The sequence below is a fragment of the Nycticebus coucang genome, chromosome 2 (genome assembly GCF_027406575.1).
Source record: "Nycticebus coucang isolate mNycCou1 chromosome 2, mNycCou1.pri, whole genome shotgun sequence".
Taxonomy (NCBI): Eukaryota; Metazoa; Chordata; class Mammalia; order Primates; family Lorisidae; genus Nycticebus; species Nycticebus coucang.
Window position 1 is genome coordinate 155,840,611 of NC_069781.1, and position 20,418 is coordinate 155,861,028.

Genomic DNA, 20,418 nt, shown 5'->3' on the forward strand with positions numbered 1-20,418 from the left:
TAATGAACCATTCACAGTACACTCTATTGCCTCTTCATGTGACTGTTCCCCTGCCAAGAATGCCCTCACCTCCTCTTCACTCCAAGGAAACGCCTGCTCCACCTGCCCAGAATCAGACTGAAGATCACCTCCTTTATGAAGTTTTCTAAGACCAGAGAGGTTAATAGGCACTTCCTTCTGATGTGTTCCTGCTACAGCCATTCATAACTCAACTACAGCCATTATCCATCGTTTTATCATTTGATGACTCTTCCAACTGTTCTTTGTATTCACAGAGCTTATTAGAACAATGTCTGACACATATTAAGTATATAATACTTAAGTGAATACTGAATAAACCAACTAAGAGAATTCGAAAAATCTAAGCAGGGAAGAGCACCCTCACATGATTATTCCTAGTTACTGTCCAATGTCCGTTATAGAGAATGGGAGTCATTTAACAATTATTTGCTGAAGATTCAATGTCTCACACACATAAGGAAACCAAGTACCCAACATTAAATCATTTCACTATATAATTGGTATCTTTCAAGAGTAACTCTTGCTACTTTCCATTAATTTCAACAGATTAAAAATGCTCACTTATACTGAGAAATCAGTATGTGCTGTTTGAAGAGTCAAATATTCATTGGCTGTCTATTCTGCAATAGAGAAGTAGTAAGTACCTCCCAAGTTATTGAGCCGGAAGTAGAGAATTTAGGAAATGAGACTGTTAACTTCTAATTCCTATTGCCTAGGTAAATTTTCACAAGTCTCTTGTTTTCCCCTTTTGTTTGTTAGAATAATTAAAAACAAAAGCCCAGAGTTATGAAGATGTCACTGTCAAGATCCATATAGGAATGCAGAGGATTTATATTAGGAATGCTTATTTGTCGGTGGCGCCTGTGGCTCAAGGAGTAGGGCACCAGTCCCATATTCCAAAGGTGGCGGGTTCAAACCCAGCCCTGGCCAAAAACCACAAAAAATAAAAAAATAAGAAAAAGGAATGCTTATTTGTCCTGTGTTCAATTTTAGAAAAACTAAATGCTATTAACTTTCCTTTAAGCTATTCCTATGTGAATTGGTTATATTCAAGGTGATTCAAGTTCAGTTATCAAACTAATATTTTGTAAAGGATTATTTTCTTCAAATAGGGGATTCAAAAAACCAAAACCATACCAAAATCACTTTGTCCAAACTTAAAAGTTTCAAACTGAAAGAAATAAAGAATATGGTTTTCAAATTTGCTTGACAGCCAGGTAAAGTTCTTATATGTCAAGCCAAAGTAACTGTTAAACACTGCACCACTGTGTTCACGCTTCAGACTGTGGTATTTAATTTCTGAGGTGATGGAACAAAATGGGCTCATGTCTTATACAGCATACTACACAATTTTTAAAATACAAAACTTGGATTGCTGACCCCCAAATAAATGCTATCCTTGACTTGAAAAATGACTCCTATTAAGCTAGTGGCATGACACTAGTTAATGAAATCTGGTTTCCTACAGAATTATATTTTGTGGGGCAGCGCCTGTGGCTCAGTCGGTAAGGCGCCGGCCCCATATACCCAGGGTGGCGGGTTTAAACCCAGGCCCGGCTGAACTACAACCAAAAAATAGCTGGGCGTTGTGGCAGGCGCCTGTAGTCCCAGCTACTCGGGAGGCTGAGGCAAGAGAATCACTTAAGCCCAGGAGTTGGAGGTTGCTGTGAGCTGTGTGATGCCACGGCACTCTACCGAGGGCCATAAAGTGAGACTCTGTCTCTACAAAAAAAAAAAAAAAAAAGAATTATATTTTGTGATGGCAAACTACTTAAGTGTTTACATCACTGGCCACTAAACGCTCCTAATTCTAAAATTAGATAGATTGTACATGTAAAAATACACCAGGGGAAATCAGATTTCTGTGTTATAGTGTTTAAAGGCTTCACTTTAGGTACCAAAAACAATAGGGCAATCCATTTTCTTTAGTCAGTAAATATGAATTACATTTTCTAACATTTTTACCCTGATATTCATTCAAGTCACACTGTACTTCAAAATGAAGGACAGCAAGTAAGAGGAATTTGCCATCTGATGAACTCAACTCTATTCCACATAACAACTGCTATTTGGCTGGAAGGCACTTCTAACAAGATACAGTAACTTAGATCAAGCTACATTTTCCTACATTTAAACTTTAGAGTATGACAACTACTAACAGAGAGCACTGTTAGTACTTATTACTAGACAAAGTAATCACTAGACAAAAGAGTCAATCTTCTTATTGTTCTTTTTCTTTTTTTAGAGACATTAGAGTCTCACTATATCGTCCTCAGTAGAGTACTGTGACATCACAGCTCACAGTAACCTCCAACTCCTGGGCTTAAGTGATTCTCTTGCCTCAGCCTCCCGAGTAGCTGGGACTACGGGCACCTGCCACAATGCCAGCTAATTTTTTGTTGCAGTTTGGCCAGGGCTGGGTTCGAACTCACCACCCTCAGTACATGGGGCCAGTGCCACAGGCGCCACCCAAGAGTCAATCTTCTAATGCGAGACTTATATAACATACTCTAGTAGCAAAAGAGACTGAAAGAATCAAAAAATGAAACCATATAATAGCATAAGCAATTTAATCCATACATGTATTTTTAGAAAAAGGTCCTTGCTCTGTTGCCCAGGTGCAACAGAGTTGATCATAGCTCAGAGTGAACTTTAACTCCTAGGATCAATTCTTAATACTCAATATATTAACAAACAATGAATACAAGTCACCTTGAGCACCTCCTGTAATTGTACAAATTAAACATGACTTCAATATTACAAATTTAATACCATTTTTTCCTTTCTTAAAATGTGTATGTATATATTTTTGGTGACCTCTGTATATATTTCTTAGTATCACACTAGCCATTTTATTAATTTTGCAATGCTCATATTCCTACATCCAAAATGGTACTTACTAACGGATTTTCAAGCATAGCTTTGATTATACACTATTTTGCCCTCTGGATTGGCTTTAGAACCTAAATCACACTCCATCCTCCCTCTCTCCACCCTTATGTAATTCTATTCTAAAACAAAATTAAAAAATAAGATATTAGCCTTAACATTCAGCTGTGAAATTAAAAAAACAAAGTAAGAAAGGGAAAAACAGGCAGCTGATGTGCTGGTTGGCACCTCTAATCCCAACTACTTGGGAGGGTGAGATGGAGAATTGCTTGAGCCTGGGAATTCAAGGCAGGCCAGGGCAATATAGCAAGACTCACATCTCTTAAAAAAGATTTTGCATTATACTAATTATAGAAGCCCGACTAATTCAGTATTTTTTTAAAGCAAATCTTTACAGAGAAACTTTATGCGCAAGGTACAATGCTAAGTACAAAACAGGCAGATGAGGAACTTGCATTCACTCAGTAAAAGACATATGGTTGGCACATGAGTAAATTAAGGAAAAGTAGAATGTTAAAGGTCACTAGAGTACATGCTAAGGACCACTAAGAAGTTCCGAAAAGGAAGACTAGAATAAAGCATTAGGGAGGCTACTTTTGATAGCTGCTGTGAGAAGTAGTGAAAATTTTAGGTATATGAAGATGCCAGAAGTCACCCAAATTTCACATTCCAAATCAAAATAAAGGGAGCCTTTCATTAGTGGAAATAGTGAGACCCATATACCTCTATGCTAAAAAAGTCGAAAATTAAAAAACAAATTCTTGGGCGGCACCTGTGGCTCAAAGGAGTAGGGCGCCAGCCCCATATGCCAAAGGTGGTGGGTTCAAACCCAGCCTGGCCAAAAACAAAAAAAAACAAATTCTTCAAAAAAAAAAAAAAAAAGTAACAAGATAGTAAAGAATTTTGACAAAATCTAGAAGGTAAAAACCAGAAATTAAGCCCAATATTCAAAATGAATTCCATTATGAAGATTTCTATGACCTAAAAGCTACAGTTTTAGTGTCTTTGTGAGACAAAAGAAACCAGTCAAGCCAGGAGCCCACCCACAGTGTAAGTCTGATAACCACCTCCTTTTCCCTCTCCCTCTTAATCTGGTACCCCAGTGAACACCCTCAAGGTAGAGGTGAACTGGGAATTAAAACAGCAGGAATCATGGACCACAGAAACAGACCCAAAGGAATTTGAGAAAGTGGAATTAAACAGAAAATATAAAACAACTATGCTCACCACGTTTAAGGAAATAAAAATCAAGCCTCAAAAATTAACAGCAAATACTGTTAAAAAATGGCACAAAACGTGGGTGGCGCCTGTGGCTCAAGGAGTAGGGCGCTGGTCCCATATGCTGGAAGTGGTGGGTTCAAACCTAGCCCCGGCCAAAAACCAAAAATAAAAAGGCACAAAACCAAATAGAACGTCAAGACCAGGCTCAGCACCTGTAGCTCAGCGGCTAGGGTGTCAGCCACATACACCAGAGCTGATGGGTTCAAATCCAGCCTGGGCTTGCAAACAACAATGACAACTACAGTCAAAAAATAGCCAGGCGTTGTGGTGGGCACCGGTAGCCCCAGCTATTTGGGAGGCTGAGGCAAAAGAATCGCTTAAGTCCAAGAGTTGGAGGTTGCTGTGAGCTGTGATGCCAGAGCACTCTACGATGGCAACACAGTGAGACTCTCTCTCTCAAAAAAAAAAAAACCTTCAGGAACAAAGAAATGCAAAAACTAAATTTAAGATTTCAGTGGATGAGTTTAATAACAGATTGGAAATAATCAACAATTAATGAAGAAATGATCCAAAATAAAGCATACAAAAAGAGAGTAAGAGACATAGAGAATAGAGTGACAAGGTTTATGCTAATCAGTCAAGAGAAAATAGAACGGAAGCAATGTATGAATACAAAATGACTAGGAATTTTACAGAACTAATTAAAGACACTACTCCACAGATTCAAGAAGTCTAGTAAATACCCACCAAATTGCATACCACATAGTCAAAATACAAAAAACCAAAGACAAAGGCAAAACAATCTTTAAAACATGTTTTAAGGCCAGGCAGGATGACTCACACCTGTAATCCTAGCACCTGGGAGGCCGAGGCGGGTGGATTGCCTGAGCTCACAAGTTCAAGACCAGACTGAAGAGACCTTGTCTCTAAAAATAGTGGGGTGTTGTGGCGGGCACCCTTAGTCCCAGATACTTGGGAGGCTGAGGCAAGAGAATCACTTGAGCCCAAGAGTTTGGTGGTGTTAGCGGTGACCCCACAGCACCCTACCAGGGTGACAAAGTGAGACTCTGTCTCAAAAAAAAAGAAAGTTCTATATAAAGAGTGAAACAGATCATATTTATAACAACGATAAAGTATGTTCAAAAGGTGACTAATAGTGAACACATTGGCACTGCTTAATTTAGCTACTACAAAGGCAGAATACACTATGATTGAGCCTATGGCTGAAACATACACTCAAACCATACACTTAAAATTACTTCAATGTAGTTTTCAATTTCTGAAGCAGCAACTTGATTCTTAACTCAGTGGTTCTCAACCTTCCTAATCCCGTGACCCCTTTAATACAGTTCCTGTGGATCACGACCCACAGGTTGAGAAATGCTGCTCTAACTGAACATCAAGATCCAAGGTGAAAGTGAAGACTGACAATTCTTTCTTTCTTTGAACCATGAAGAATTTCCCCACTGGGCAAAGGCATTAAGACTTGAAAAAAGATCATTGGGTAGCCCATACTTTCAGACTCTTACAAATTGTTCATCCCAGATTCTGAGAGACGTAAAAGCTGTTTTTACCACAGCTTAATTCATTACATCAAAAAGGAGTCTATAGATTCCTTTCAAGGACTTCAGAAGGGTGCCCTCCTAAACCTTTTTATGGTATCCTTATGGAAACATACATAAACCTAAATGAAGAATTGACAAATCGTATCTCACACCGCGCCACAAAAGATCTTTGGGAATTCTGATCACCAAGTTAGCACTTGGCTTTCTGAGTCCACTCATAACCTACCCAGTTGGACTACGTGAGGGTGTTGGTCCCAGAATCTGCATTTTAAAAAGGCCTCAGGGGATCTGGTTTTCTGCTGCCCTTTGAGTACTGCTATGAACGAGTTGACCTCCCCTTTCCTCTGTGTGAACTAATATTCACAAGGACTACCAACTCTCAAACAAGACCCTTCAAGTCTTCGTCTTAGTTTCTTAAGTATTCTGGAAAATGGGCCAGCTGGATTGTTTTCTATTAAAAGAAAACGCGCTTGGCGCAGCCAACTAGTACATAGCACAAAATAAATTTGTTTTCCCTCCTGCGCTTACGTTGTGGGAGTCAACCATTTCCAACCAGGCGTCCCCACATCTCCTGAGTAGCCTGAGCTGTTCCAAAACTTCTGAAACAGAGCCTCCTCACTTGAGGTTTGCGTGACCCCACCTAACAGCAAAGTGGAGAAAATGGACAGACGCCTGGCAGTCCTGGGCCCACCTGAAAGGGTCGGGGAGCCTCTTCCCATGACCAAGATGATTTCCCGCCAGTTCCCTCGGTTGCCTTTAGGCTGAGCCCCGCAAGCCGCTAGCTCCGGCAACTCAGGACACTGGGCAAATACAAAAACCGAGAACAAGCCTGTCCCTAATCCTAACATCAGCCACAGTTCTCCGTATCTTCGGCGAAGAAGTTGAAGCCCAGGTTTCGCCACCAGGCCAGGACGCAGGCCACACTCACCTACCAGAGCGCGAGAGGCGAGACTCCCTCACCTCGGCGGCACCCGCCCCAAAGCGCCAGCGCAAAGTCGTTGGCTCGTTACGAAAAAAAGAAAAGAAAGAAAAAGAAAAAAGAGAAAAAAAGGAAAGGTTAAAAAGAAAGAAAATAGCCTTTGCTTTTGTATTCCTTTTGACCCTTCAGGGCTTCCTGTTCCTCAACGCCACAACAAAGTTCCGCCCCGCTTCCGGCGGCGTAACCCAATCTGTAGGTCTCCCTCCCCAGGAGCCCGATGGAAATCCGGTGCCCGGAAAGGGAACCGGGGGCACTTGATTGGGCCATTCACACCTCTGCAAGACGATTGGCCAGCTCATTCCTGAGGGGCGGGGCGGTTCATTGACTCACGTGACACCATCTCCGAGCGCCGATTGGCAGCTCTTGGGAGGGATTGCCACCGAGGAAGGGGCGTTTCCTAGGGGATTGAGGGAAGGCCAGGGCTGTACGAAGCCGGGGAGGGCCCTGCGCGTAATGGCAGCGCTGTGGCCTCGCGTCCATCTTTACCGCTCTCTCGGACCTGTCACAAAGGAGTCGCGCCGCCGCCGCTGCCCCCTCCCTCCGGTGGGCCCGGGAGCTAGAGAAAGTCAGTGCCGCAGCCCGGCCACACTGCTCTGGGAAGTCCCATTGGGCACGCTGAGCGGGAGGGAGGGAGTCCGAGGGCTAGGGACGACTGTGAAGGAGGGAAACAGCCGCTTGAGCCTCAGGCGGGCAGACCGGACTGGTGCCGGGGCAGGCTTGGAGAAAGGGCCCCGGAGAAGGGTGGCGTTGGGCAAAGCCTGGGAAACAGCTAGGAGGTTCTCCACCGAGGCCCGTGCTTAGGGCGTCTGAAAGAGGTTCCGGGAAGAGGGTGTTTCCCCCTTTCGAGGACGCGGGTCTTCCCCAGAGAAGGTGCTTGGGGGTCGCCCGCCTGAGGAGGCTGCGGCTAACGGGGCCCCGGTGAGGGATAGTTATCTCCTGGGGAGGCTCCTAGTGTGGAGGGGTGCTCCTCTCGGGCGGCCGGGGCAGAAAGGGTAGATGAGGAAACGCTTTGGGAGGGTTCCTTTTGTGGAATTTGCGGTTTAGGTGGCAAGGGTGGGAGACAAATCTCCCGTAGTGAGATTTAGAAACGCCCTGTGGTCGAGAGATACGGGGGCGAGGGGCTGCTAGAAGGTGGGAGCCAGACCTAGCGGATTCTCCTACGGAGGCCGGGAGCTGAAAATTGGGTAAGGATCTTGGAGAGAGGGGGTTTCTGGGTGGTTATGGGAAGACTTCCCCATTTATAGGAAAGCCCGAGTGGGGACTAATGAGAGGGAGAGGGGAATGGCAAGAGTTCTTCCTTCTGTCTGGAGCCCAACCAGGTGTCCCAGACACAGGATTCAGCTGCTTCTGTGCTTAGTGCCCGGATAAGGTGGAGGGAGGAGTCCATCCCACAACTCTCCCTACGTGACTCCAAATTGGGCATTTGCCCCTGCCTGCTGCCTCACTTTCCTTGTCTCTAAGGAGGGAAACCAAGGCAGAGATGGTCAGCTGAGACTCGGGGGTCCTATCTTGTATAGTTCTCCGAGCGAGGTTGCTCTTCCTGGAGTGTTTTGTTGTTCTTTGAAGTTTTAAGGGTTGGAAATGTCTATTATTGATTAAGTCCTGCAGTTTTCCAGGGCCCTCACCTATTGTCTGTCTGTGCTTAGTGAAGTAATTTAACCTCCGTAAGTGTCTTCTGTGAAATAACCAACGCCGAGTGTGAAAGAACAAACTACAAGTTGTGTGACAGTAAGATGCTGTGATGCTACCAGCAAATGGGTTGCTGTTGAGAAATAAAAGTGAACGCACTTTCTAAACTATAAAGTGGTGTGTAGACATAAGGGGTTAGCATTAATATACTTGTTGTCTGTCACCTGTAAAGTGCTGGAAGCCGTATTTTACTGAAAGCTTCAAGGTTCACAGCTCTTCCTAGGTCATATTATACCGAAAACCTATAATTTCAAACCTTACTTAGATGAGGGTGGAAGGGTCTTCGGTTGGGACCCTGGAATTTGTTTTAATTTACTTTGAACTTCAGATGGTGCTGGCAGGAGTTGGCACTATGACATCATCTTTTCCTTTCCCAGAATTTTTTCCCCTGACAGCTGAAATTTCCCTTCGAGTAGTTTGATCTCAGTATTGTAAACTCTTCACCCTTCGGAACGTATGCATGCGTGGCTTTTAGACGTCTTCAGGTAGTGAATATCATGCTTCTTCCCTCAGTTTTGACTTTTTTTGTGTGTGCAGTTTTTGGCTGAGGCTGGGTTTGAACCCGCCACCTCCAGTATATGGGGCCTGCACCCTACTCCTTTGCTTTTAAATTTCTTTTCCACAGTGGTTCTATATATATATATATTTTTTTTTTTTTTTTTGAGACAGTATTACTTTGTCACCCTGGGTAGAGTGCCATGGCGTCTCAACTCACAGTACCCTCAAACTCTTGGGCTCAAGTGATTCTCTTGCCTCAGCCTCCCAAGTAGCTGGGACTGTAAGCACCCTCCACAACTGTCTAGAACTTCTCCTGAGCTCAAGTAATCCACCTGCCTGGATCTCCCACAGTATTACAGAGAAAGCCACCACACTTGGCCTGTTCTATTTTTGACCTTATGTAGAGTTTGCATTTTCTGGGATGACATCTTGCTTTGTAGATCCCTATAGGAGAATAAGGTACTTCTTTTCATGTGTGACATTTCACTAATATTTGGTTATTGGTGCTTATTAGAGCTGGTTTTCCGAATATTAGGTAATTTGTGATTTTGAAGTTTTTTTTGTTAAGCTGGTGTAAACTTCCTGTTTTTCTAATCTTATAATCTGTAAGTCTTTTCTAAAAAGTCACTATGGTGATTTTTGTGAGCTCTCGGATTTCCCAGGATACTTGTTGTCCTTATCTACTGCTTAATGTCTGTGTCCTGCTTTTTGCTTTTATTTTTTAACAAGCCTTTCATTATTTCTGTACTCCATAATTATTTTTGTTAATGATTTTAGGAAGCATTTCATCATACTCTATGTGGACTTCTGGTTTGCCAGCAAAATTACTTTTTGTTTAGCAAGTATCGAGAGGAAATCAAAGCTTAGCATTTTATATAATAAGTGTGTTTTTCTATAGTGAATAGGAAGAAAAATACACAAATCTGCAGTATGTTTTGGCATACTTCATAACAAAAAACTTTTCTGTTCCTGAAGTGCATTTTCAAGTCTATTTCAACTCATGAGCTAAATTCAGTCTATCAAAAATTATACTTACTTTCCCTAATAATGAAATAATTTGTTATAATGAAGTGGGGATCCCTTTGCATCCTTAAAAATACAACCTTCTTTGATACTGTAATAATCTATATAGTTTGAAGAAAATATTGGGAATTATTGAAAAGGGTAATTACTACTACACTACTTTAAAATTGGAATTCCGTGATTTGTAATGGGAGCTTTGTAGAGTAGGATGTGATTGTCACAGTACTGCAAAAGTAAGTGGAAAGACTATACCACAAATAAGAAACAATGGAACCAGTAATCTATTTCAGAAGTTATATGGGGGCAGTAAACCATGGATTTATCTTCTCTTCAAGCTTTTGGTATTTTCAAGGCATTTACTGTTGAATTTGAGTGGTTTTCCCCTAGGATTTAAATTAGAAAATTGAAAAACAGAATGTCAGGAAGTAGTAAATGCCAAAACTTGGGTCATAACTTTTAGGAGGAGACTTTGTAACTTAGAAGTGCGAATGAATATTTTTCCCTTTGGATTATTTATTCAGTTTTTTTTTTGGCCGGGGCTGGGGCTGGGTTTGAACCCGCCATCTCTGGCATATGGGGCTGGCGCCCTACCCCTTTGAGCCACAGTGGATTATTTATTCAATAATACAGAGTATCACTCTGTCACTCGGGTTAGAGTGCCAAGGTCTCAATCTAGTTCACAGCAACCTCAAATTCCTGGGTTCAAGCAGTCTTCCTGCCTGAGCTTTCCAAGTAGCTGAGACTACAGGCACCTGCCACCATGCCTCAACTAATTTTTCTGTTTTTAGTAGAGATGAGGTCTGTCTTTGCTCAGACTGGTCTCCAACTCCTGAAATCCTCCTGCCTCGGCCTCCTAGAGTACTAGGCATGAGCCACTGCACCCAGCCTTAATAAGTCAGCTTTTTAAATAGTTTTATTGTTGACTTCTGTGAGTAGAAAAACATACAATGTTGTGTTTTACTCTCTGTTCTTTCCAAAAGGGAATGGTTTCTGAGCTTCTGAAACATTTGAAATAGCAAGGAATTAATGTACTCCTTAAGTTTGTTAAGGAATGAACTTTGCACATAGCTTTCTTACTGCTTGAAATTATAGTTTCTAGGCATAATTTCATGGGTGCTGTGTATCTCAAATAGAAGGTTTGAAATACCTTATTCAGCTAGTATATTATTACCTCAGAGTTTAATGTATCAGTGTAAGTTTTTTCTTATCCCTCTACCTCCTGAAAAATTGTTTCCTTGCCTAATATTCCCTTAATACAATGATTCTCAAAATATGGTTCCTACCCCATCCCTCCTCGTGGGAAGTTTAAAAAAAAAAATTCCTTTTTTTAAGTTCTTATTGCTTCATAATTGTTCATACTTAAATAGACCTAGGGCTACTTATTATTAATGTACCACGTCCTTTACTAAGGATTACTAAAATGTGGTATTCATAGCCTTAAACTAGAACCGTGTTAGAGTTTACAGCGATCTCTGATACCTTCTCCCCCCCCCCAGGAATTCTGTCCTGGAAAATCTGGGACCAGTGCTAAGCTTCTCACATGTTATATGCAGAATAAGGATTCCTACAGTGGAAGGGTGCTTGGTTTGGAGTGTATTTTCACTGTTGTCTGAAATGATCTTGAGTTTTCATTGTCATTCATTTAATTTTTTAATTAAATTTATTATTTAGCTTCATCTTTATCATTTTAATTTATGAGCTTTTGATTAACCTTTCACTGTGTGGGCAGGGCTATTTGTACCAACTATTTTGGCTTGTAATTTAAGATATGAATATATCACAACGCAAATATAAGTCCTTTTTTCCCCTTTTGCAATTGCTAATTTATAGTTACCTAAAAACTTGGTCATACAGAGATACTTCATTGTTATCAAGTTCCTTTTCCATTGGAAAACTGATAAGGAGGCCTTCTTTCGGTATACCTGATGCTTTATACGTAGACTTGGAGTAGGGAGCTAAGTTCTTCCCTAGCTCAGGCTTTCTTTGCCAAGAGCATAGGAACCTTTTTTCATCATCCTTCACTGCCTGTCAAATAAGCATTGGGTGTATGTTATTGAATGGTATCATCTCCATTTTCCAAATTTTTGGAAATGCTATTTTTTCAGACCTTGAAATAAATTCACTTAAAATTTTTACTGAGTGCCTATTAGGTTCTAATAGGTATCAAAGTTATGTGTGCGAGTGTTTTTAGACACCATTTTAAGTAGTTTTGTTTTTTTTTTTTTGAGACTGAGTCTCACTTTGTCACCCTCGGTAGAGTGTCATGGCATCTCAGCTCACAGCAACCTCTAGCTCTTGGGCTTAGGCAATTCTCTTGCCTCAGCCTCCCGAGTAGCTGGGACTAGAGGCACCTACCACAACGCCCGGCTATTTTTTGTTGCAATTTGGCCAGAGCCGGGTTTGAACCCACCACCCTCAGTATATGGGGCCAGCACCCTACCCACTGAGACATAGGCGCCGCCCTTAAGTAGATATTATTATTATTATTTTTTTTTTTTTTTTTGAGACAGAGCCTCAAGCTGTCACCCTGGGTAGAATGCCGTGACATCACAGCTCACAGCAACCTCCAACTCCTGGGCTCAAGTGATTTTCTTGCCTCTGCCTCCCAAGTAGCTGGGACTACAGGCGCCTGCCACAACGCCCAGCTATTTTTTTTTTTTTTTTTTTTTTGGTTGCAGCCATTGTTTGGATTCGAACCCACCAGCTCAGGTGTATGTGGCTGGCTTCTTAGCTGCTTGAGCCACACACGCCGAGCCTTAAGTAGATATTATTAGGGAAAGTGGTATCCATGGATACCATGGATATCCATTAGTATCCATGCTGTTTACATATTGTATTTGTTTTTCTTATTAGCATTGAGTTTTCTTTCATAGAAAATAATTTTCCAGCGGCACCCGTAGCTCAGTGGGTAGGGTGCCAGCCACATACATTGAGGCTGGCAGGTTCGTAGCCAGGTGTTGTGGTGGGCACCTGTAGTCCCAGCTACTTGGGAGTCTGAGGCAAGAGAGTCTCTTAAGCCCAAGAGTTTGCGGTTGCTGTGAACTGTGATGCCACAGTGCTCTACGCAGGGCAACAGCTTGAGACTGTCTCAAAAAAAGAAAAAATCCTTTTCCCTCAGATTTGTGTATATTTGAATAACTTGACTGCTATATGCGTTCCTGATATTGTCCTCCTTGTGGGGGAAAAATCCCAAATAGTATGGAATATTATCTAATACTTTCGTTTTTCTCCCCTGTAGCTTCATTTAGACGTCAATTTTTCCTTAGCATTTCCTTTTTTGTGGCATATTTTTCAATCATTGAGTCTTAAGGTAGAAATTGGTTGAATGCTAAAAGGATTTGTCCTTTCTCCTTTATATAATTTCAGGTCAGAACTGTATTCTTTGAATCCTTTGAATGCTAAAAGGATTTGTCCTTTCTCCTTTATACAATTTCAGGTCAGAACTGTATTCTATGGGTCTTTCCGGGATGTGGCTTACCCGACCACAGATGCCATAGCTAGTGGGTTAAAAAGCTGTCAGCATTTTAGGGGAAGTTTTAGCCAGATGTTCTTTTTCTAACAGTTGGATCAGGAAAATCACCTACTTTCAAAGGTGTGCTTCTTAAAGATCCTCAATGCATAAAAGAGGGGACAGAATACTTAAAGTTTACAATCCAGGGAATAATAGCACTGTATGACTTATACCCCAAGTGCCCACAGCCACTGCACCTAGATAGTTTTGGACACTTGGGTGTCATCTAAAAATACCTTATCAAGGCTACTTTTCTTTTTGGGGGAAAAGTGAAATTCTAACCAAATATTTTATAATATTCTCTCTTCTCTCCTCCCTCTGACAAAATACCAGATGCTTTAGAGTTAGAGATAGCAACACTAGGTAGTTTCTATTTCAGTTGGCAAGCGGACTCCTGATATATGTGTACCTATCTACTATTGACTTCCAAGTTTTCCCCGTTTAAACACAATTTTAAGTAAGAAACTTGCAGTCTTAGGGATATCCTGCAAGATATTTTTAAAGCAAATATATTTCTGGTAATATTCTCTTATCTTAAGAGGTTTTGAGTATGTATTTGACAAAACACATTTATCATTAAGATCTGGACATTTCATGATATGTAAATGTAACTTCTGAAATCATTGAAGTCTAGTGATATGCATACTGAATTATTTAGAGAACAGAATACTAATACTTGTGATTTACTTTCAAATATATTTTAAAAATTAGATGGATTGATGGTAGATATAGAGAGGGATAGATGTGTGATTTAACTATTACAGTAACATGTAGAATCTAGGTTATGAGTATATAGTGTTCACTGTTTATAGTGAATTTTAATTCAGTTTTGCTGTGTTTGAAATTTTTCATAATAAAGTATTGGCAAAGGGGAGTAAGTTTCACACTTGAAGCTATGGCTTTATACACACTTTTAGGAAAAAAACTGAGAATATTTTCTAATGAAAGAAAATCATTAGAATTTCCTTGTGTGTTATATACATTGTTGCTGTTCATGCTATTCAGTGGTCTTTGGTGGGAGAAGGCTGGAAAAAATGCTGCATCTTCTTAACTCTGTTTTAGAATGATGAGGTGAATATTACAGCAGTAGTAATTTCATGGCCGAAGTCTGGTTTTTCTTCCGTAACCAGCTTTTTCTTTCTTGGCAGCATAATCCTAAAGTCTTATTTTCAGGGAAAAAAATGTTACCGATCTGCTTTATGACTGAAAGCAAGCAAATATTTGAAGAGATGAATCATTGATTCCTGGACCATTTGTTGGAGAGAGTTAGACTATTTGGCCAGATGTCTCTGTGATGAGCTGTATGTGAGGGTAGAGGTCTGTGTTTTGTACTTACAGGCAGTAACAGAACCTCACTGTTTTTTTTTATTATTTTTTTGTGTGTGAGACAAAGTCTCACTATGTTGCCCTCTGTAAAGTGCTATGATGTCACAGCTCACAGCAATCTCAAACTCGGGCCCAAGAGATTCTTTTGCCTCAGCCTCCTAAGTAGCTGGGACTACAGGCACACACCACAACGCCTGGCTATTTTTTGGTGGCAGTTGTTGTTTAGCAGGCCCAGGCCGGGTTTGAATCTGCCAGCCTGGATTGGGTATATATGGCCAGCACCCTACCCACTGAGCTACAGGCACCTCCCAAAACCTTACTGCTTTAAAACTAAATTTATCAAGACCCCCAAGTATGCTTACTTTTCATCTCAGAGGAGCTTTAAAAAATATAAAGTATATTGGCTCGGTGCCTGTACCTCAAGCCGCTAAGGTGCCAGCCACATAGACCTGAGCTGGCGGGTTTGAATCCAGCCCGGGCCTGCCAAAGCAACAATGACGGCTGCAACCAAAAAATAGCCGGGCATTGTGGCAGGCGTCTGTAGTCCCAGCTACTTGGGAGGCGGAGGCAGAAGAATCGGTTGAGCCTAGGAGTTGGAGGTTGCTGTGAGCTGTGATGCCATGACACTCTACCCAGGCCGACAGCTTGAGGCTCTGTCTCAAAAAAATAAAATATAAAAATCTAATCACACATGATTTAGAAATGGAGCGAATAGTCTTTTTTTCCCTTTTTTGGAAAAGGCAAGGATGAAAATTAATACCACACTTCTGAGAAATAGATTTGCAAGGGAGGTTTGATTATATATAATTACGCTCTTGAAGCAGAATGGTTCTTAAGACTCTAATGATTTCAAAACCATTGCCATTTAGATGGTAAGAAAAGTCTTTCTAGTAAGCAGTGGCATCCAGTGATAAAAATTGTCATTAAATCAGTTCATGATTGCCACTGACACAGATGTAATATTCATGTGTAATATTATGTGACTAGCTTTTTTTTAATCTCAAATGTGACTTTACCAGCTAATGTTGAGTAATCTTCAAAGTTAAGATGAAAAATATAAGTATCATAGATGTGTTGCTTTTGCATAATCTCATTTTCCATTTTATTCAGTCTATCAACCCTGGATGATATCCATAAGCATAGTACCATCTAGGCCATCTAGGTTTATTTTGATGTTTATAGGGCGTATCTGGTGGGATATATGGAGCTGTTCTTTTCATTGTGTCTATATATACTATACATATCACTAGTGGATATAACTATATTCTGATAGTTATTTTGCCTGAGCTGTCCAAAAGACTACATTCAGAGATCATATTAGTTCTTTTTTCTGGAAAGGGAGATTAACATTTTGACCCGAGAAGAATCACTCTTTAGTATTTTAGATTGCCTGTTAAGCCAGTAGGTTCTCCCTGCCCTGCCAGGTTCTGTGTTAGGTTCTAAACACAGTGATTCTAGACATGGCTGCCATCAGAATTACACAAATTTGGGCCCGAATCCTAGAAATTCTAATTCTGGCTATTTGGAATGGGATCAGGGATTTACATCTTTTTTTTTTTTTTTTTGTAGAGACAGAATCTCACTTTATCACCCTCAGTAGAGTGCCATCACACAGCTCACAGCAACCTCCAACTCCTGGGCTGAAGTGATTCTCTTGCCTCAGCCTCCCGAGTAGCTGGGACTACAGGCACCCGCCACAACGCCCAGTTATTTTTTGGTTTGCAGTTCAGCCGGGGCTGGGTTTGAACCCGCCACCCTGGGTATATGGGGCCAGCGCCTTACTGACTGAGCCACAGGTGCCGCCCAGGGATTTACATCTTTTTTTTTTTTTTTTTTTTTGTAGAGACAGAGTTTCACTTTATGGCCCTCCGTAGAGTGCCCTGGCCTAACACAGCTCACAGCAACCTCCAACTCCAGGGCTTAAGCGATTCTCTTGTCTCAGCCTCCGGAGTAGCTGGGACTACAGGCGCCCGCCACAACGCCCAGCTATTTTTTGGTTGCAATTTGGCCGGGGCCGGGTTTGAACCCGTCACCCTCGGTATTTGGGGCCGGCGCCTTACGGACTGAGCCACAGGCACCGCCCAGGGATTTACATCTTAATAAGTACCCTAAACGATTCCAATGCAACTGATGGGATGATTAAACTACAATACTTCCTCTTGTTCTTTGAAAGTGTAGATATGTATAAATTATGGATAAGTAAAATTACTTTTGTTCAGGGTAAATGAGCTCTATAAAAGATAAATTCTTTAGTTTTCTTTGTATTCTTAGGTTTTATACCCCAAAGTCATCCTCCCGGGTTATTTAGTTATTTCTAATTTGATACACGCTCATTTTATAATAACATCTTGCATGTTTGGATCCAGTTAAAGTGTTAGGCACTGTGCCATATGTATTACATGCACTATGTCATTTAATTCTCACAGTAGTATTGTGAAATAAGAACTATTACTATCTCCATTTTTTAAAGTATGTCAACAGTCAGGTTAATTAGGATGCATAGCAGTAAATAGTATAGGGCTGGCAGTTGGCACCCAGGCCTGTCTGACTGCAGAGCCCCTGTCCTATACTGTATGTGGCCTAGAAGTCTATGCAAAATCTGTAAGCTGAGTGTTACTATTCAAACAATAGTCTTTGGGTCACATAATGCTTTGGTTTTTTTAATAAGATAAAACAAAATTGTCCAAAGTGCAATTCTTTAGCTTTTGTCTACAGTTGTCTCTGAAAAGGTATCATGAGTGACAACCATTTCCAAATGAAAAGCTGTGCATTTTTAGTGCTAAATAAATCTGAAAGATTGTATACAGCTCTTGGTTCATTAATGTACCCTGTCTGTGGCTGTAACCCTCAAACATATTCTGTGGCATTTCAGACATTCTTTAAAGGTAGTAGCTCTTGGCCAGGCCTGGTGGCTGACACCTGTAATCCTAGCCCTCTGGGAAGCTGAGATGGGTGGATCCCTTGAACTCAGGAGTTCAAGACCAGCCTGAGCAAGAGCGAGCCCCCATCTCTACTAAAAATAGAAAAACTAGCTGGGTGTAGTAGCACACTCCCATAGCTCCAGTGTTCCACAGGAGGCTGAGGCAAGAGGATTGCCTACACACAAGAGTTTGAGGTTGCTGTAAATTAAGATACTATAGCACTATACCCAGGGTGACAGTGAGACTCTTATCTCCAAAAAATAAAAAAAATAAAAGTAGTAGCTCCTGTTTTTCCCCTGTATGCTTCATGGGCTTTCCCTTGTGGAATGTTGGCTTCTTCCAGCTAATTAACTAACCTCTTTGTTACACCTGGGTTTTACAGCTGGGTTTGGGGTTTTTTTTTAAATGTCTTTGGCTTTAATATATTTGAAACTTCATTTCCTTCCCTGACAAATTTTATAGTTGACATCATTTTCTAGGTCATTTAAGGAAAATGACTCTTGGAAGAAATCGACTTGAAATACATTTTAGTTCAGTGTGGAAACAGAAGAAAAAACTTAAATTTTATTGTCTTCAAACTTAGATTTTTAAAAATACTTGCATGTAGCTCCGCGCCTGTGGCTCGAGTGGCTAAGGCACCAGCCACAGACACCTGAGCCAGTGGGTTCGAATCCAGCTCAGGCCCGCCAAACAACAATGATGGCCGCAACCAAAAAATAGCCGGGCATTGTGGTGGGCGCCTGTAATCCCAGCTACTTGGGAGGTGGAGGCAGGAGAATCTCTTGAGCCCAGGAGTTGGAGGTTGCTGTGAGTTGTGATGCCGCAGCACTCTATCCAGGGCGACAGCTTGAGGTTCTCTCTCAAAAAAAAAAAAAAAATACTTGCATGTATTGGATATCCATCTTCCAATCATTTTTGTACTAAATTGAAATCTGCATAGATTAATTATTCTGTATTCAGTTTACATAATTCTTAGGAAAAAAAATTTGGATAGGATATAAAGTTTAAGAATTTGCGATCAAGGCTCGGCACCTGTAGCTCAGTGGCTAGGGCACCAGCCACATACACCGGAGCTGGTGGGTTCAAATCCAGTCCAGGACTGGCAAACAACAGTGACATCTACAACCAAAAAAATAGGTGGACGTTGTGGTGGGCACCTGTAGTCCTAGCTACTTGGGAGGCTGAGGCAAGAGAATCCCTTAAGCCCAAAGAGTTTTGAGGTTGCTGTGAGCTGTGACACCACAGCACTCTACCAAGGGCAACATAGTGAGACTCTGTCTCAAAAAAAAGAATTTGAGATGGAGACCTCTAACCAGACTGGCAAACAGGAAGCGCAGGCAGGCCTGTGGCCCTTTTCAAGTACCCAAACCCAGCCAGCAATGAGAACTCAAAATAGGGTATCTGAAAGAGAACAGAACAGCTTCCATGTCAGATCCTCCCCAAGGTCCTCCCAAAGGACTGTCTGTACCAAATGGCATAAAGCAGGACTTGGAAAGCTCTGTCCAGTCCTAACCACATGACTCTATAGCCATTATCCCACCTCCACAAACTACCAAACCGGGAAGAGTCAGGACTGCTAAGTTTTCAGCCAATGACTTGCTTGCATCAGACATCTTTACTCCTCCCATCTCAGAACATCCAGGCCAGATGTCACCCACAGGACAGTCTGCAATCATAGAGCCCAACCCTCTGGGTCTCTTCAAAACAGGTGTTTCTGCCCCAGTGGGACAGGGGTGCACTGCCCTTGTGGGCCTAGATGGTGCACCAGCCACACTCCCTCAGGCAGGACCATGGAGCGCAACACCTCTGGTCTTTGATCGCTCCACTTCTGTGGTCCCTAGAGCCATGACAGGTGGTCAACCTTCAGATTTTGGTCAGCCTATCATTTTTGGTACAAGCCAAACTGTTCCAGGTTAGAACCATCCTTCATCCTTTGCAGCTTCAACTTCCCCTCCAGCACCTGCTATTTGGGGCCCTTCTGCATCTGGGGCACCCAATACTTGGCAATCGGCAACTCCTTTGGGGAATCTTTTTCAGAGCAATATTTTTCCATCTCCTGCCATGTCCACTCAGACCCTTTTTATGCTGTCCTCTCTTCTGGTGACCCCTCCTCAGCCACTTCCTAGAACTGGCCCTCCAAAGGATATCTCCAGTGATGCCTTCACTGCCTTAGACCCACTTGTGGATAAAGATGTCAAGGAAGTGAAAGAAATGTATAAGGACCTCCAACTGCGGCAGCTACCTGCTATGCCTGCACAGAAGGGAGACCAGACTACCTTTGGGACTTCAAGTGCCTTCTCCAGTTATTTCAGCAACAAAGTTGGCATTTCTCAGGGGAATGCAGACGATGATGACTTTGATGCTAATCAACTGTTGAATAAAATCAATGAATCACTAAAGCCAGCTCCCAGACAAGGTGCTCTGCCAGTTACCAAATTTGTTGACAATGCATTTGAGAACCCTTTCTCTAAAAATTCTTTCAGTTCATCACAAGCCCGGATGGCTTCTCAATCTACATCTCCTAATAATGTATAGGGATCCTTTTGGAAATCCTTTTGCCTAACTTCTAATCTTGGTATGCTGACTATCCAGAGGAACAAAAGGTTGGCCTTAGTAGTAAAGGACAAAGCTAATAACAAACATATCCTGATGGCTGCTCTTGTCTGGCTTTGACATACCTTTGCCTTATTTCCTGCCTCCTCCACTTGTAAGGTTCCTTTTACTTTTGTCTAGGTTAAAGCTAAACTAAATCTATGGTTTTAAATAAATTAAGAT

General features: G+C 41.7%; 2 protein-coding genes and 1 pseudogene across 2 annotated transcripts in view; 2 read left to right on the forward strand and 1 right to left on the reverse strand.

Moving 5' to 3' along the window:
* The window catches only part of PSME3IP1 (proteasome activator subunit 3 interacting protein 1), a 36,179-nt gene extending 29,331 nt beyond the window's left edge, over positions 1 to 6,848 (reverse strand). Inside the window, exon 1 of the mRNA XM_053602421.1 lies at positions 6,625 to 6,848. The gene's annotated coding sequence lies outside the window, so the exon portion shown is untranslated. The remainder of the gene's footprint in view (positions 1 to 6,624) is intronic.
* A 242-nt stretch (positions 6,849 to 7,090) lies between these two features.
* The window catches only part of RSPRY1 (ring finger and SPRY domain containing 1), a 59,630-nt gene continuing 46,302 nt past the window's right edge, over positions 7,091 to 20,418 (forward strand). Inside the window, exon 1 of the mRNA XM_053602456.1 lies at positions 7,091 to 7,240. The gene's annotated coding sequence lies outside the window, so the exon portion shown is untranslated. The remainder of the gene's footprint in view (positions 7,241 to 20,418) is intronic.
* LOC128560627 (disabled homolog 2-like) lies at positions 7,129 to 20,206 on the forward strand (annotated as a pseudogene).